Consider the following 16167-nt stretch of genomic DNA (forward strand, 5'->3'; position numbering starts at 1 on the left):
GAGACCAACTAATTTGTTTGCACACGAAAGCTTATACCCAGAACAAACTTAGTTAGTCTCTAAGGTGCTACTGGACAATTTTTTTTATTTTTTATTTATTTATTTCCACTGTGTCAGACCAACACAGCTACTTACATGAATCTAGAATCATGGAAGGCACCACACTGAACTGCATGAAATGGAAGTCCATCAGCCTCACAAAGAAACTTGCACAGGTACAGACTGGTATCTCCTTTCTGACTTAATGCAAGGATCTGGACATTATACCTAAGGGTCTTAGAATTAAGAGCCCTCTACAAGCCACCTATTCTACTGAAAATGCAGAGAAACTATGCCACACTTTCTCCAAGAAGCTGCTCAAACATCTGATTCTGTACTCTATACAGAAACAAATAAATGAGGAACTCTCTGTACTGGACAACTCTACAAGGAATCACCCAGCTTGGCAAAAGTTCCACAAGGAAAGACAAACTATTTACGACTCTCAACTGGAGTTACTGAAAAAACAAAAAACCTCTCTAACCTTTCCAACCCACAGGCTACCAATCAAAACAACATGATCAACAATATTGTCAATCTCTCACAACAAACACTCAGCCCAGCTGAGGAATCAGTCCTTTCAGGTGGTCTTGGAGTAAGCTTAAGACTTACTGGGAAATGATATACAATGAAATGAAAAAGATGTTTAAAATAACGTTTGTAAAACAAACAAAAAACAAATTGGTATAAATAAGATTTAAGTTTTAAGTTTTAGGGCTTTTTATGGTAAGATAAAGTTAAAATAGATTAAGGTAACTTAATGACAGAATATTATGAAAAATGGAAAGGATTTGTTGTGACAATCAATAACTAGAATACAAAAAAAGGGAGGTGTGAGGAGGTCAATGAAACAAGGTAATGACAGTTAAGGATTTGGGAATATTGGATCTGTTTTTTAAATCTTTGTGGCCTATTTTTGCTTTCTGATTTTGATGTGTTATGTGTTTTGTTTTTGCTTTTTGCTTTTGATTTTTATCGATTTGTATTGTTTAATTGCTATTTGTTTCTTGTTTTTTCCTTCTTTTTCTCTTTGTCTTTTTTGTAATTTTAAAATTCTCAATAAACATCTTTTTAAAAAAATAATAAAAAATAACGTTTGTAAAACAAACAAACAAAAAAACAGAAGCCTTTCTCTTGGGAATTATAGGGCCAGAGCTACCTAAATTGTATAGAAACATATTCATGCGGCTACAGTGGCAGGAATGTTACTTGCCCAAAAATGGAAAGAAGTCCCAGCAAAGGAAGAATGGATACAAAAACTTATGGAATATGCAGAAATGGCAAAACTTACCAGAACAATAAGAAATCAAGATAACAAACATTTTTATAAAAGAATGGGTTAGGGTTATTTACAGATAAATTGTAAACTGATAAAAACACTGGCAGAATTATTATAATAACCTGCAGTTACATAAGAGTATATCTTTAAAGAAGATAAATAAATGAGTAAGTTAAGTTGGATATGCAGAAGACATTAAAAATAAATTTAAGGAACTGCAGAAAGAAGATGAAGAAAGTCAAGTTTTAAAACGTCAAAATGATTGTAAAAGCAGTGAAATGTATATATCTGAAATGTATAAATAATTTTTTTTTAAAGAGAGAGAGAGAAGAGGCAGCGGCCCTTGCAGTGAGATAGCAGGGATGTCCGAAGAGTGCCGTCCCGTTTCTACTCGAGACACAGGTTTAGGAAAGCAAAGAGAATATGAAGGAGCATGGGCTGAGCCGATAGTTTCCCGGTGCCAGTTTTTTTGTTCTTTTCACCTCAGGTTTTTACTTTCGCCTTCGTCAAAATTAAGGCACTCAATCTCAGTCAAAGTGGCATTTGTGGTGATGTGGGCAACCCATGAGACCACTGCAGCTTGGCTGCTCCAGTGGCATCGACGTTTAGGGCTGGGCTGGTGCGACAGGCTATGCTCACCATCAGTGTCCTGCCCCCCGTCATGCCCCCACAGTGCCCTAGACCCCAGCAACCCATGCTATACTGCTGGCTGTAGAAGTGTGCTGGGAGAAGAAGAAGAAGAAGAAGAAGAAGAAGAAGAAGAAGAAGAAGAAGAAAAAGAAGAGTAGTAGTAGTAGTAGTAGTAGTAGTAGTAGTAGTAGTAGTAGTTTGGATTTGATATCCCACTTTATCACTACCCGAAGGAGTCTCAAAGCGGCTAACATTCTCCTTTCCCTTCCTCCCCCACAACAAACACTCTGTGAGGTGAGTGGGGCTGTGAGACTTCAGAAAAGTGTGACTAGCCCAAGGTCACCCACCAGCTGCATGTGGAGGAGCGGAGATGCGAACCCGGTTCACCAGATTACGAGTCTACCGCTCTTAACCACTACACCACACTGGCTTGTTAGGAGAGTTGTTAGGAGACCCCTATTTCCCTTCCAGATCTACATTTCCCAGAGCAGCTCCAACGATCATTCCCTCTTCACATGGAACTCTGAAAATTATTAATTCTGTGGAGGGAATGGTAACTCTCAGCACCGTTAACAAACTACAGCTCCCAGAATTCTTTGGGGGAAAGCCGTGAGTGTTTAAAATAGTATCATAGTGATTTAAATGTACGGCGCCAGTGTGGCCCTAGGCAAGTGATCTGTCATGCCAGCCAGATGCTTATGGGAAGCCAAGGTTGTCCACCACCACCTAAGGACCAATGTTAGAGAGGGCTTCTGCAAGGGTGGGAGAGGAGCTGTCAACTGAGTTTCCAGCAGGAGTGCCAGAGCCACTCCTGCCAGTCAGGCAAAGGAATTGGCATCATGGCCATAACAGGACTCGGCACCTCCTCAAGCCCTGGGATCACCCTTGGAAGCCACAAGCAATCATTGGGGAAATGTGAGGTTCTTCTTCTCCTGAGTTGTTTCACAAAACCAGCATAAACCAAGAAAGGTAAGGGTAGGCAAGGGGACCCTGGGGGAGTTGACACACTACTCCAATACCCTTCAGGACATAGCACCAAGCCTGGTCAGAATCCTCTCACCTAGAAGCTCTATGTAGCCCACCCGTTTGCCCTCAGATCTGCAACAGCCATCAGTGACTGGTTCTCACTGATGTATGGAAGGCACTGGGTCCAGCAGTAGGTGGACAAACACGATGTCAGGGACCGTGCTGAGGAGGAATGGTGGGAGCCACCCCCTCCCCCTGCTCCTGCTCCTGAATCTTGTCAAGAGCAGGAGGACAGTATAGATTTGGAACAGTGGTTTGCAGAGGGGCATAGTTCAGAAGGCAGAAGCTGAGAAATACCGAATGGGGAACACCTAGGAGAAGAAACATTGGAAGAGAGAGGGTTAGTAGATTCACAGTCGTTGGACAGCATCCCTCCGCTCTCTCCAAGGTCGAGAAGAGCTCAAAAAGTCTCAGAACAGAAAGCACAGAGGGTACAAACTCAGATTACAAGACGTAGGAGTGACGTAGATTAATAGGGATGGAGGGGGTGTAAGCCTTAATTGGGAGCACCGCCATTTCTGGGAGACAGGTTCTTTGTTCTCTCACTGTGAATATTAAAGATTCTAACTGGTAAGAAGCTCCTTTCATTTGATCTTTGTTTTACTGCCACAGAGGAAGGAAGCTGATTCCTCGAAGCCTGACACCCAATGACAGACAGGACCAACTAATTCTACTTTTGTCCCCCATCCTCCCCCCTGCTGAGACCAACTGAGACTGAGTCTACGGAGGAGGAAGGGGACAGCCAGTGCCACTTGGTGTACTGGAGGTAGGCAGATGGGACTGGCTGAGGGCAGACGGAACAAGGTGGATTGGTGGAACAGGGTCCCATTCCCTCAAATGGATCAGCTTCCACTGAACTGTAGAGTGGTATTGATGAAGAGAAGCAAGCAGGCCACCTGCTTCCCCTTAGCAACACAGTCTTCTACCCAGGCCAGAAATTCCCTTATGAATGCAGTAATACATGGAGGATGCCTGGAGATGCCATTAGACAGATTAGTTTTCTGTTACACAGGAACCCACAATCATTGCTGCATGATCTCAGGATCTGTACAGAGTCTCTGTCATTTGCGTCACATGACACCGTCCTTCCCTCTTAGCATGATGCGCAAAGTATTTCTAAGAGATATTGTTGCTGTGGAGAAATAGCAGCAAGATACAATTCCATTATCATGTCCACCTACCCTGGGGAGATGTTTGAACAAACATATTTGAGTCTAGTTAGGTCTATTAGCATTTTAATTATTTACTCCCTGTGGGAAGGCTTCTTCAATTATCCCTCCCTCTCTCCCCTCACAGTGGTACTCTACTCTTGTTTCTTTCAGCTCCAAAATTTAAACTCAAGCAACCACCTTTATGTAAAGGCATCTCACGTAGACAAGATGGCCAACTGTTTGCTATTGTGAAGAAGACACTCACTCATAACAGGCAGGCGCCATGAGGTATCCTGGAGTGATTGCTAATGTCCCAGTTTTGCAGGCCTGTGGGAGTAGCCATATCTACCCTCAGCATTGCTCCTGGGAATGAAACTGGTCCACACAGCATGCTGAACCATGGCTAAGTGTGACTGCACAAGCATGCAAACTCCTGAAGAAGAGATCCCTACTGCTTTGTTTCTCCTTGGCCATACTGCTGCTGTGCCTTAAGCTATGGCTTAGCATGTCATCCAAACTGGGCTCATGGTTTCGCTCTCCAAGATAAACCATGAGCAGTAAACCGTAGGACAAACCCTTGGTTACATCCAATGGTTTGTCTGGGGGAAGCTAAACCATGAGCTTGGTCGGAATGATGCACCAAGCCAAGCCATGGCTTAGTTCAGAGCAGCACAGCATAGCAACAGACTGGCTGGGAAGGAACAAAGTGACTGCGATCTCCTTTCCTGGAGCTTGCAAACTCCACATTCACACTAAACCATGGTTAGCATAATGTACAAACCGGGCCATTGCCATGATGCAGCATTATCCCAATTGCAGCAGCTTACAAATATTCTGATAGACTGTTTGATGCTGCTCCAGCACCACTTGAAGCTTTCTCTAAAGAGAGAATTCTACAGCCCTCTGTTGACACATGTTAGTGGCAAGTCTCACCCCAATGGAAATTGCTAGAGCTATGAACATAAGAGCCTGCTGGATGAGACCAATAGCCCATCTAGTCCAGTATCCTGTTCACATAGCAGCCAACCAGATAGCTGTGGGAAACCTGCAGGCAGGATTCTGCCCACCTGCCAATGGTTAGGGACAATGGGAGCAACAGTTCAGCTATATCAGGAGGACTTGAGATATACATTTACCATCTCAGTGCTGGTGGTGGAAGGAATGGGACCCCAAGGTTCTAAATTTATCCACTGTACTTCACTGCCACATTGCCTTCTGCTAGGATCTTTATTTTCGATTTTGACATATTCAGGGACGGTAATTAGCAGTTACAATGCAATATAACCCAGTTCCATCACATACCTGAGAAGCGAGATGTCTTGTTTTAATGAGAACACTATTATAAAACTCATAAAACTCATAATTTGCTTGTACTTCAACAGGTTTGGGAGGCGATGCTTTTTTCAAACAAACTGTTTGCATTATCAGTGTTGCTGAAAACATAAAAGTCACTTGGGAAATGATGCAACTGTATAGATATCAGCATATTCCACCGACTATTTCTTCCACACATCAATCACCCACAATATTCATTGATATGTGCCTTTTGGAGTACAGTGGTACCTCGGGTTACAGGTGCTTCAGGTTACAGACTCCGCTAACCCAGAAATAGTACCTCGGGTTAAGAACTTTGCTTCAGGATGAGAACAGAAATTGCATGATGGCGGCGCAGCGGCAGTGGAAGGCCCCATTAGCTAAAGTGGTACCTCAGGTTAAGAACAGTTTCAGGTTAAGAGCGGACCTCCGGAACAAATTAAGTTCTTAAACCAAGGTACCACTGTACTGACACTTGCCTGATTGCTTCCAAAATGTACAGAGTTAAACCATGTACGGTTCCAAAAAGAAATCTAGAGATTAAATCTATTGTAAAGTCAACTTTTGTTTTTAAAATTAAGAATAACAAACGCATCATTTCAATGTCATTTAAAAAATAAATAAATTGTGAACCTTCCCCAGGATCTGCTCTTAGATAAACATTCATAAGCATAAGCAGAGTTTTTCTTTTATTAACCATATATATTTTGCAAAGTTGTTTATTGGTGTGTTCTCCATACATTTGGACTCCTCCTAAGATGTTGTATCCAAATTTTGCAGGATGGTTCCTGAGATCAAGGAGTGGGTTTTCTTGTATGGTTGAATACAATCGAACATTGTTTTGAATCAAGATGACAGACTTAACCTGTCAAAATTACACTGATTTTAACCATTAGAATGCAAAACAACACTGACTCTTTGCTTTCTTGCAATTCCTGAGCAATGTCAATGTTGTTGTTTAGTCATTTAGTCGTGTCCGACTCTTCATGACCCCATGAACCAGAGCACGCCAGGCACTCCTGTCTTCCACTGCCTCCCACAGTTTGGTCAAACTCATGCTGGTAGCTTCGAGAACACTGTCCAACCATCTCGTCCTCTGTCGTCCCCTTTTCCTTGTGCCCTCAATCTTTCTCAGCATCAGGGTCTTTTCCAGGGAGTCTTCTCTTCTCATGAGGTGGCCAAAGTATTGGAGCCTCAGTTTCACGATCTGTCCTTCCAGTGAGCACTCAGGGCTGATTTCCTTAAGAATGGATACGTTTGATCTTCTTGCAGTCCATGGGACACTCAAGAGTCTCCTCCAGCACCATAATTCAAAAGCATCAATTCTTCGATGATCAGCCTTCTTTATGGTCCAGCTCTCACTTCCATACATCACTACTTGGAAAACCATAGCTTTAACTATATGGACCTTTGTTGGCAAGGTGGTGTCTCTGCTTTTTAAGATGCTGTCTAGGTTTGTCATTGCTTTTCTCCCAAGAAGCAGGCGTCTTTTAATTTCATGACTGCTGTCACCATCTGCAGTGATCATGGAGTCCAATAAAGTAAATTCTCTCACTGCCTCCATTTCTTCTCCTTCTATTTGCCAGGAGGTGATGGGACCAGTGGCCATGATCTTCGTTTTTTTGATGTTGAGCTTCAGACCATATTTTGCGCTCTCCTCTTTCACCCTCATTAAAAGGTTCTTTAATTCCTCCTCAATTTCTGCCATCAAGGTTGTGTCATCTGCATATCTGAGGTTGTTGATATTTCTTCCGCAATCTTAATTCCGTCTTGGGATTCATCCAGCCCAGCCTTTCTCATGATGAATTCTGCATATATGTTAAATAAGCAGGGAGACAATATACAGCCTTGTCATACTCCTTTCCCAATTTTGAACCAATCAGTTGTTCCATATCCAGCAATGCCAATAGCACAGGCCTAATCTTCCCTCAGGGATGCAGGTGGCGCTGTGGGTTAAACCACAGAGCCTAGGACTTGCTGATCAGAAGGTCAGCGGTTCGAATCCTCGCGACGGGGTGAGCTCCCTTTGCTCAGTCCCTGCTCCTGCCAACCTAGCAGTTCGAAAGCACGTCAAAGTACAAGTAGATAAATAGGTACCGCTCCAGCGGGAAGGTAAATGTTTCTGTGCACTGCTCTGGCTCGCCAGAGGTGGCTTAGTCATGCTGGCCACATGACCCGGAAGCTGTACACTGGCTCCCTCGGCCAGTAAAGCGAGATGAGCGCCGCAATCCCAGAGTCGTCCGCAACTGGACCTAATGGTCAGGGGTCCCTTTACCTTTAATCTTCCCTCTGCCATGGAAGGTGGAGCAGGGTGGTGATGTTCGGATTGGACCAAATGCTTGTTGCATGATGGCAGCAGGACCAGCTCAGGATCCAACAGAATCCAGACCAGCTCAGTCCTTCCCCACCTCCAGAGCGGCTATTTGGAGACCATTTGGAGACCTATTTGGCACTCACACACATAAATGGTGGGTGGATGCGAGAGTGTCACACCAACAGTGATGCTCACACCACTTCATTGGTGCCAGCAGATGGGAGGCTGGTTTAGCCAGCAGAGCTAGGCCCAGGAACATCTCATCCTACCCCAAACTCACCTACCCCAAATCCAGAATACTGGGTTGGGAGAGAGTTGGGTTTTTCTGTAGCTTTGTTTCTTCCCAACCCTCTATAATCTGCTATACTTTTGTATGTTGCTTTTCCCCCTTATTATTAAAACAGTTTTCGTTCCTCCCTCATCAATAAAAATGCAACCATCCTCCTCTTTCTTTCCAAAGGGATGAATTCCAGATCACAGTTTTCAGCCTTCCAGATCAAGCTGTGCAAGAGAATATTTACGGGATCCACAGAGAGGTCATAATCTGCATAATCTTTGATAAACTATATTATTGCCTGCCAATGTATTTGAGTCCTGGGGCCATGCCACCAGACACAAACCAAATCTGCTGATGAGTTTTACATTGCCATCTGGCTTCCTTCTTAATTGTTTGAAGCTTAAAAGTGGTCAAATATTGAGTTCCGGGGGGGGGGGGGAGAAAAAAATCATTCATGTTTAATGCACGTTGATTTAGAAGAAAGGTTGCGCCAGATTGGAATCTTAGGGGGACTCATTTAATCTTTTCATACATATGCCCATTTCATCTTGCCATCTTGGCACAGGGATGGGGCAGCAGGGATGCCACTGGAAATGAAGTACTCAAGGACTCTTGACTAAATGTTACAACAGGGCTGGGGAATCCCTTTTCAACCCAAGGTCCGCATTTCCTCTCCAGAGAGCCGCATGCTAGTGCTGCGAGGGGCCGGAGGCAGACGTTGGCAGGGCCAGAGGCAAAACGTGGTGGAGCAAAGATCTGAGTCTCTTTCTCTGTTATGTACTGAGTTGAATAGGATCCAAAATGCAGCAGTCTGATTGGTCCTAGAACAATAGGATTCAGAATGCAGCAGTCTGATTGGTCCTAGAACAATGCAGCAGTAGGATTGGTCCGCAGGAGCCACCCAATCCAGCTCCAGGTGGAAGTGAATCCACAACCTGATTGGCCTACAGGAGAATCCTGGAATTAGCCAATCACGTGCAGCCCATTGTGTAAATAATGTATATAAAGCAGATATTGTGGGGGAACTTCCATTCCTCCTCACCACTATGAGCTGAATAAAGAGCATGAATCCACTTCTCTCTCTCTCTCTCTCTCTCTCTCTCTCTCTCTCTCTCTCTCTCTCTCTCCCTCCTCACCAAGCCCTGATGAGCTGTAGCAGGCAGCAGTAAAGTTGAGAGAAAGCCAGATTGGACACCCACACATATAGCTGGAGAGACATTCTGCTCAAAATACCACTTTGCATTTTGTAGAAAAAGAGCTTGAAAAACTCTCTGAACTGAAACACAGGCACCGATCAAAATTCGCACTTCCCTGATGTAGAAATGTGGAGAAGAGAACTTATGATGGGGGGACGATGACAAAAGGAGAAACTGATAAGAAACCAAAATGGACAGATTCACCCATCCCCCTTTTTTCCAGCAGCTTGTGTTTTAATAAAGATTCTTTGTTTAAAGTGGGCAGTCCACTTTGAGCTTCCTACCTATGGTGAGAACATTAATAAAAAGTCTCCTAAAACCTAAATAATAAATGATTATTAGACAATAATACTAGAGAGGAGTTTGAAGACTGCAGCCAAAGAGCTAAGTTTTAATACCTCATAAGAGCAGATTACTGTCAGCAATTTAAAAGAGTGAGAGTATAACTGTTCCCCTAGTATCTATTTATCTCCACAAGCAGATCCAATGAACTAATGGCACCTTTAACGCAAAACTATTGGACCACCTTCCAATGTTTCACCCATTAAGATTTGCTCACAGTTGTTATTGCCTTAACAAGTCATTGTCCTTTCCCATGTAGCAGATCTCTGATGCTCATGCCTAGCTCTGCTGAATGCAAAGTCTAAGAAGGTAAGGAAAGTCCTGATGGTTCAGCCAATCCCATCTAGTCAAGCTTCCTTTATTCATTGTGGCCACCCAGAGACCACTTGGTGAAATCCAGAAACTGGTATTATTCAGAGGCTTACCGTCTTGACTAGGCCTGGGCGAGGTATCGATACATTGCCCAGGTGTCAGACTTCAGGGAATCAGATCCCTCCCCTGGTGGCAGTAAATAAGCAGATCAAATGAAAGGAGTGTTCTTACCAGATAAGTTTTTGAATGACCAAAGCAAGAGACAAAGGAATGCATATATCTCAAAAAAATGGCGTTGCTCCCAGTAAAGGTTTACCCCCTCTGTCCCCATTAATCTACGTCACTCCTACATCGGGTAGTCTGAACTTCTTGCCATTGTGCTTTCTGCTCTAACACTTTCCAAGCCCTTCTAGTACTAGGCGAAGGGGGGTGTGTCAGGAATGCTGTCCAATGACACTGAATCTGCCAGCTGTCTGTCTCTTGGCCTTTCCTCTTCTAGCTGTTCCTCACCCAGTATTTCCCAGCTTTTCCCCTCTGGACTATGCCCTTCTGCAAACCACTGTTCTCAATCAATACTGTCCTCTTGCTCTTGGCAAGGTTCAGAAAAAGGGGGGGCTCCCACCATTCCTCCTCAGTCCGGTCCCTGCCACCAGGAATGGTATGATTAACAGACCGCGATGGCAGCTTCATCTGATGGTGTATCGCAGGTGAAACTGCCACCACTCCTGAGACCCTCTGCAACCAACACCGCTTTCAGCGTCGGGCCACTGGTAGCAGAGGGACTCAGGAGCAGCGGCGGTTTCACCTGTGATATACTGTTGGGTGAAACCTCCATCATACCTCATACCACAGAGGAAGGAGCAAGCTACAGTGGTACCTCGGGTTAAGTACTTAATTCGTTCCGGAGGTCCGTACTTAACCTGAAACTGTTCTTAACCTGAAGCACCACTTTAGCTAATGGGGCCTCCTGCTGCCGCCGCGCTGCCAGAGCACAATTTCTGTTCTCATCCTGAAGCAAAGTTCTTAACCTGAAGCACTATTTCTGGGTTAGCGGAGTCTGTAACCTGAAGCGTATGTTACCTGAAGCGTATGTAACCCGAGGTACCACTCTACCACTGAGCTGATACACCTTAGTCCTCCCTTGACTTCTTTAAACTGCTCTTGCTCCCCACGCCCCCCCCCCAGCTGAACCAGCCCCAATTTTTGACATGGGAGCCAAGGAGGCATGGGGCTTGCTTAGCTGGGGGGGGGGCAGGAGAAGCTTAAGCTCAGCTGGGGATGCGGAGCCTTCCCGCCCCCCCCCCAGCTGAGCTGCGCAAACAAGCTGCGTTGTCCCAGCCTGCTAAGCGCTGAGGTGAAACCACCTTGGCTCCTGCGGTGAGAGCTGTCGCAGTTTCACCTGGCACCGCTCAGGATGAGGCCAATGCAGCTTGTTTTTTCAACTATTTTTTTACAATAATTTTTATTAGTTTTCCAGTTACAATAATCCAATGGTAGCCTCTTTATAACAATGCCAAATTATAATACAACTACTAATCCCAATCATTCAGATGCCAAATTATATCATTTAGGTGGCCTCCCGCGTGCAAGAATTGATGGTTGATGATTTGCTTTGTTTCTGCGTTCCATCATCTTATTCATCTCAATTATATTCCATTCAAAATAACAATCCCTTATACAACAACTGCAATATTAACGACATCCATTCGACTTGACACATTAAATGATTTATAAAGCTACAGGTGAAGCGTTTCAAACTATATCCTTATTCCTCCTGTGTGTGACGATTATTCTGCCCATGGTTTTCCTTCCTGTCCTTGCAAAATGTTATGTCTATCTTTTCCCAGCCGTCGCTGCTTGTTTTTTCAATGTTGTGGCATTCACCAGACCGCAGTGCTTGGCTGGTGATATAACTGAGATGTTGGAAAGCTGATATCGCCCATCCCTAGTCTTGGCAGTGGAGGCAGAACATAATGGCCATCAATAGACTTTTCCATGAACCTATCTTTCAAAGCTATCCAAAGTGGATGGGTCCCACAAGACAAAATAGCACAGCTGTCAAAAACCAGTGCAAAAGGTCCTCCAGTGTTCAGTTACATCTGGCTTCAATTCTCACTTCAGCGGCAGATCTTGCTCGTGCTTGTATGTAGCTTCCAAAAACCTCACTTTCCAAAGAAGTGACCAGGCACTGCTGTGGGGGAAAGGGGCAAACAAGCGTTGGGGTGTTCAATGATTTTCTTCCTCGCTGGAGATGAGCTAGATATTACAGTGTTTCTCAATCTTGGGTCCCCAGCTGTTGTTGGACCACAACTCCCACCATCCTTTTCTAGCAGGACCAGTGGTCAGGGATGATGGGAGTTGTAGTCCGACAACAGCTGGGAACCCCAGTTTGAGAAACACTGATAGAAAGGGATTTGATAAACTCCTCAGTGTATGGGTGAAAGGTTTCGTGAAATTGTACCTGACCCACAAGTACACCTTTTCTTGCAGCTGCTGCCACCCAGATGTGTGATCCTGGCAGCATTTATGCTAACCTGATGCCCTTCAGAGGTTGCTGAACTATAATAACCATCATTCCTGACCATTGACCACGTTGGCTGGGGATGACGAGAGTTGTAGTTCAGCAACATCTGGAAGGGACAGGTTAGCCACGCTTTCTTTAGGCAAAGCTATGATATAACCACATTTGGAATACTGTGTCTAGTTCCAGTAAAATGAGGGTCTGCAGGTGCATAAATGTGTGGCTTGTCAATTATTCTCCAATTAATAGACCCAAGTTAATCAGGCCCACTAATTTCAGTGGGTCTGCTCTGCGTGTAGCATTGACAACAGCTCTTAAACTGCAAATGGATCCTGTGCATCTGCAAACTCTCATTTTCAGTGGCAGAACTTCTCAGGGACACGTCATTCAATTCACAGTGCATGCATGGAATACAAGCTAGGCAAATTCGTATTCTGAGCCAGGACATTACAGACTTTTGTTGCATCACTGCATCAGGCCAGTTTTCCCACCTTCGTCCCAACACACACACACACACACACACACACACACACACACACACTGTCTGGAGGATCCCGAAAATTCCTCTGAACAGGCACAACAAAAGCTTATCAAAGGGGTGGTGTTTTTAATGAGTATAGATGGACCATTTAACTACTGCCTGGTTATTTAAGATAACCAACGTTGCTGACGGAGCTTTGATTCCATTTATTTTTGTCAATCGAATCAGTGGCACAGATAACATATATTTTCTTCTTCTGTGCCCCTGTAATCTTCAATCTGTATAACGCACTTGGTACTACAGTTTCCTGTTCTCTCTTAATAAAAACGAAAAAGCCTCACAATAATAGAGTTTTCCACAGAACAACTTCCAGGGATGATCTTAAGAGAGTATAATACACTGCAGTTACTGTATAGTGTAAATAGCCAGTAGCTTCTTATTACCTTCAAATCGCTCCTTTCAGACTCCTTAAATTGGCCTGGAGGCCTCTTTTGTTGAACCTGCTCCACTCTCTATCTTTCCCCTCCCCTTTCTGGCCATTTGACAAAAGAGATTTCAAGCTTATCTTTAAGTTATCAAAGTACATCATCTCACTGTGGCATAACACTGCTCAAGCAGCTTCGATTGTCAAATAGCCATCTGAAAAATGACCTACTTCTTAAGCAGAGAGAGAATACAAATGGATGCAGAAAGATGCAGAAACAACACATTTTAAAAAAGGGCAGGGACAGCCCTACCATTAGGCAGAAGGAAGCGATGGCCCCTGGGAGCAGTGGGGGCACAAACACACGCACTCCAGCCATTCCTCCTGAATCCTCCAGCCACTTCCCTCTGCTGGAGAAGAGAGATGTGTGAACACTTGCCAATCAGAGGCACATGCAATGTTCTGTGCGCAGAGTTTTGCAAGCATCAACAGTCCGCAGATCTTTTGGGTTTGCATAGCACAGTGCCCAGGAGCTCAGATGATCAGCTGATTGTTGGAGCTTCTGGGTAGAGTGCCCTGCAAAACTGGGTAGCCTAATGCATATACTCCAAAATTTCTCCAATGAAAATAGGGACGTCCTATTCTGTCATCGTCATCACGATTTTTTCCTTTATATGCCACCTATTAAACACTAAAAAATGGCTGCCTTCGGGTGCCTTCTAATGGTTGTGCAATTTCTTCTTCTTCCTCTTCTTCCTCTTCTTCTTCTTCTTCATTGAATTTATATATCGCCCTATACCTGGAGGTCTCAGGGTGGGTCACAGAAAGGCCACAATATACAAAATCAAAATAAGAACGATAACCCAATAACACCCCCCGCCAAAAGAGAAGTCACATTTTAAAAGGGTATAGGATGTCCATAAGGTCAACCAAATGCCTGGTTAAAAAGGAAGGTGCCATGTGAACTTCCCTGGAGAGAGCATTTCACAGATAGGGAGCCACTGCAGAGAAGGCTCCGTTCTCGTGTTGCCACCCTCTGGACCTCTCAAGGAGGAGGCACACGAAGGAGGGCCTCAGAAGGCGATCTCAGGGTCCTGGTAGGTTCACCTCCTTGGTTCAGGGGATGCATAACTCCATACCCTCCAACATTTCTCTGATGAAAATAGGGATGTCCTTGTTGAATGGTTTCTTTAAATGTAAAGGTTCATCATTGTTCCACCTGATGTGTATGTCTTTAAGGGGCCAGGGCCAAGGCAAATAATGAGACCCAGTCTTACAGCTGTGAAACATAGCAGGTGCTGCTAGGTTGTGTTAATCAAGCTGTGTCAGCAATTGGGTATAGTATATAAGGAGCAGCACCTAGCTCTCTCATTACCTTGGGGGATGGGTTGGTGGTTGGGTCTGGTTTGTTGATGATGTATTTAGTGTAAAAGGAGTTTTTGTTTTTGTAATTAAAACCTTGTTTAAGTTATTTTTGAGTCCCTTTTTAATGCATGGTCTCCCCAGCAAGCTCTCTGCAGCACTACCATACTGCAAATAGCCAACAGTCCTAAGGAAAAGCGGGACATACCATGATTAAATAAGAAACCAGGATGGCTTCTGTAAATCCAGGACTGCTCCTGGAAAATAGGGCCGCTTAGAGGGTCTGCTGATGTTATTGTGATGTTAACCTGAAGGAGCGTCTCCACCCCCATCATTCTGCCCGGACACTGAGGTCCAGCTCCGAGGGTCTTCTGGCAGTTCCCTCACTGCAAGAAGCCAAGTTACAGGGAACCAGGCAGAGGGCCTTCTCGGTAGTGGCGCCCGCCCTGTGGAACACCCTCCCACCAGATGTCAAAGAGAAGAACATCTGGTTCCCCACGCCCTTCTGTATAGCATCTTCAGCTGATGAAAGTAAGACCTCTTTAGACATTGTATTGCCAGATTCAGTACACACAGAAGAGGAAGGCGTGAGGATGACCATCATAGTTTCACCATTGCAACTGCTCCGATTCCCCTGCAAGAAATTGAGGTTTGTGGGATTTTGGAGCAGTATTTTGTATATTGTGGGTACCACATATAAAAGAATATAAGTTTCACCACCCTACCCTCTCTTCTTCCCCAACCTTATACTGTACACAACACTAATGTCTCCTATCAAATATAACTCATCTGTAGAAAAGATATTACAACCTGAAAAAAGGTGACAATGCGCACATTTGTATAAACCAAGGATCTGTCCTCCAAATCCTAGAAAGTGATTGGAACAGCTAGAGTGCTCATCCTCAAATCTTTTCCCCTGAATGTTAAGCCTATATACATAGTGGATACCTGAAGAAGGCTATGATGGCCTCTTGTTTGCTGTTTGGATATGTTGATTGCAGTGCCTTGCATCAGAGAGTGCAAAGTGCACAGAATGTCTAGCCATATAAATATGGCTCCAGAATGCAGTTAACTTCTATAACTTGGCATCGTGAAACGAGATGCATATTAGACAGATAATCCATAGCTGCCTGTACAGTAATCTCTATAAGCCTGCTTTTAATTCTCTTCCATAAGGAATCAACTGGGGCAGCATTCAGTTCATCAGCATTCATGACCTCACTGCCGCCTTCTGCCTTCGGAAATCTCTTGCAGGAGTTTTTTGTTGCAGGCAATTTATCGCTCCTTTGCTGCCACGTCAACCAATAAGAACAGGAGTGCCATGCACCTGAGATTTGGCAGCCCTTGTACTTATGGTTAGGAATGCAAAAAGGTGTCGATTTTGTCCATATGTGTATTAATTAAAGAAAAGCTTCATTGTTTCTGCACTCTGCACCACGAAACATAATTCAATCTGCCTTTTCCCCCCAATGGCAGGTCTTTACATAAATAATGTTGCC

Source organism: Podarcis liolepis (assembly GCF_965112155.1).
Source record: "Podarcis liolepis genome assembly, chromosome: 1".
In the NCBI taxonomy this organism is placed as follows: domain Eukaryota; kingdom Metazoa; phylum Chordata; class Lepidosauria; order Squamata; family Lacertidae; genus Podarcis; species Podarcis liolepis.